This window comes from Salvelinus sp. IW2-2015, linkage group LG27, assembly GCF_002910315.2.
Source record: "Salvelinus sp. IW2-2015 linkage group LG27, ASM291031v2, whole genome shotgun sequence".
In the NCBI taxonomy this organism is placed as follows: domain Eukaryota; kingdom Metazoa; phylum Chordata; class Actinopteri; order Salmoniformes; family Salmonidae; genus Salvelinus; species Salvelinus sp. IW2-2015.
The window spans coordinates 33,871,945-33,875,258 of record NC_036867.1 but is presented as its reverse complement, the minus strand read 5'-3'; positions in this window follow the sequence as shown (position 1 = coordinate 33,875,258).

The following is a 3,314-nucleotide window of genomic DNA, read 5'->3' as shown; positions in this document are numbered from 1 at the left end:
AACTTCATTTTAAGAATGGTGAAGATGTCAAGAATAATAGTAGGAGATGATTTATTTCAGTTATTTCTTTCATCACAATTCCCAGTGGGCCAGAAGTTTACATACACTCAATTGTATTTGGTAGCATTGCTTTAAATGGTTTAACTTCGGTCAAACATTTCGGGTAGCTCGCACAAGCTTCCCATAATAAGTGGGTGAATTTTTGCCCATTCTCTGACAGAGTGGTGTAACTGAGTCAGGTTTGTAGGCTCCTTGCTCACACACGCTTTTTCAGTTCTGCCAAATTTTCTATAGATTGAGGTCAGGTGCTTTGTGATGGGCCACTCCATACTTCTGAGACTTTGTCCTTAAGCCATTTTGCTACATACTTTGGATGATGCTTGGGGCATTGTCATTTGAAGAACCCATTTGCGACCAGCTTTTTAAGTTCTGACTGATGTCTAGTGATTGCTTCAAATATATCACATTTTTACCTTCCCTTCTCAAGCAATGCCCCCCAAAATCTATTTTGAAGTCCGACAGTTCCTCAAGCAGCAATGCACCCCAAGGCAAGGATGCTCGCCACCAAATCACGAGCCCCACACCTTCACCAGTTGGGAGTGGTGTTTCTTTCGGCTTGCAAGTTTCGCCCTTTTTTTCTTCTCTAATAACGTTGTCATTATGGCCTAAAATCAAGCGTCTATATTTGTTTCATCAGACCAGAGGACATTTTCCAAAAGTACAATCTTGTGTCCCCATGGGTGATCATTGCAAACCGATGGTCTCTTTTTCTGTGGCTTTTTTTATGGCGGTTTTGTGGGAACAGTGGCTTTTTCTTTGCTTCAATTGACTCAAATGATGTCAATTAGCCTATCAGAAGCTTCTAAAGCCATGACATAATTTTCTGGAATTTTCCAAGCTGTTTAAAGGCACAGTGAACTTAGTGTATGTAAACTTCTGACCCACTGGAATTGTGATACAGTGAATTATAAGTGAAATAATCTGTCTGTAAACAATTGTTGGAAAAATTACTTGTGTCATGCACAAAGTAGATGTCCTAACCGACTTGCCAAAACTGTAGTTTGTTAACAAGAAATTTGTGGAGTGGTTGAAAAACGAATTTGAATGACTCACCTTAAGTGTATGTAAACTTCAGACTTCAACTGTGTATTTAACATGGCCTCGGCAGTCATGAGTCATTGTAGTTTCAAGTCATTGAAGCGTAATAATCGGGAAACTGTCTGAATAAGATAGGAATGGAAAGATGTTCCTCATCCCTAAGAGACTGAGAAGTGATTGAGTACAGTTGTCTAGTTAACCCACTGTCCAGTCCACTTCCTGTGTGCAAACTCAAGGAGGCAAAACACAGCTTCAACCCTCATAGCTAAACCATTGGAGACTTTCCTCTTGTTATTCTAATCCTCTTTTCACTAACAAGCTCTTAATTCCAAGAGCAGATATGAACTTAGCCATGATCTATCGACCTTTAGACATAGTTGTATGAAAAAGAGTCTTGGACAAAAAGTATTGTATCATATGGTTAATTATGAGCAKCAAAAATATCTGGGTGTAGTTCTGAGTTACTCTGACATACATGCATTATTCTTGTGAGAAACCCAGAATAAAACCTAGGATTCAAAATGGCCTGCCCGTGAGAGAGAAGGGTATTCCCAGTGTCTTGACAAATTGATGTCTCTGCATTCCAGGTGCTGGTTTCCTGCTTTACCGGAGCAGAGTGCAGTTTGGCACATCACAGAGTATTACTTACAGCTTCCCACAAACCATCACCACGCTTAGTTATTACACCGCGAGCTGTCAGCCAAACAAATGACTGTGACTGAACACTGAAAGGTCACAGTAGTGCAGTAAAATCACAGAGCAGATTCAGGCCCACTACTGAGCCTCTCTCTGAAGGGACTGAAGCACGGTTGTCGGGCACTTTCTTGAATTTATGGTTACGTGTACCCTCTTCTGAAAAATTGTAATCTCGTAAAAGCAGGCCACATACTGTTTATGAATTTTTAGCACAAGTAGGAAGATCACTTGTGGTGGCGTTTGAATACGAAGAATCTTTATTATTTGGAGTACCGTATGTTTGCAACATATGTGCAGAAAATGTTCAAGTTAAACAGGGTTGTTGTGCCTAACAATGGAGACCAAACAATTTGAATAGGTGAATCATTTCCCTCTCAAAAGGCCCACCAAGGGTCTTCTGAGAARACACTCTGAGGAGTGTATTAGTCACTGGATGAGTCTCTAGCCTAGAAAGTTTTATTACAACAAGGGCTATCACAGACACAAGAGCAGTGGCGTGTATTCATGGATGCCAAGGGAAGCCAGGCATCCCCAAAACATTTGCCATGAACATTTTTWGAAAAAAACCCATAAAATAATGTATCTTTTGTCTCTCCGTGTTTCATAATTTTCCTTCAATTTGCAAGAGGCTGAATGTATCTCACCGGAGAAAGGATCCGAGTGAGCGAAACAGCGCCCTAGGTCTTGTTATTTTGTGGCCATCTAGCTGAGCTGTCTGATTCAAGAGATAGGAATTGTGCGCCGTAAGCATGAATCAATGAGCAGCAAGCATTGGTCCTTGAAAATAAAATTGAATACATAGCCAACCAGCGTTGAGCTTAAATTAAGAGATAAACGTGAAGGTGCTGGGCGAAACACCCCAAAAAGTGGTAAGGGAAGACCAGTTTGGATTTTGGCTTACTCCAATCACATCACATCGAGAGCAAACGTAAATTGACAGACATCAACTTGCATTGTTGCTCTTGTTGTGTGTGTTGTCTGTGGCTAGCTAAGCTAGCTAAATTCAGCCTTTCGTCAAATTAGCATGGATGGAGACAGAGATTGGTACTTATGGTTTACTTAATTGTCGCATACTGGCAATGATATAAGCAATTGATTCTGATTCAATCCATAGAATCGCATACATTGGCCTGCCCCCTTGAAGCTAAGGAGGAAAGATGCAATATTAGTAGATGTATAGGCTAATGTTACTAGCTAACGCTGGCCCATAAAAATAGGCGGAGTTGGCTAGGCGAAGCAAGCATTTTAAGCAACATACAGCAGTTGTAAAGTTTATTTTCCTGGCTTGGCTCCCCGGTGACTTTACCCAGCACCGCTACCGCATAAGAGCAGACCGGAGCCTGGGATCCACACTGAATACGCATTACTATACACGAATCATAATCATGATTATTCACTTCATTGGTGTTTTTACTTCAATGGTGAAGTGAAACATAGAGAAACGAGCATGATTCAGTTTAAGAATCCGAAGTACACTCATCATGCAGAGAATGGCTAGACGAGTGGTCCCTAGGGCAGTG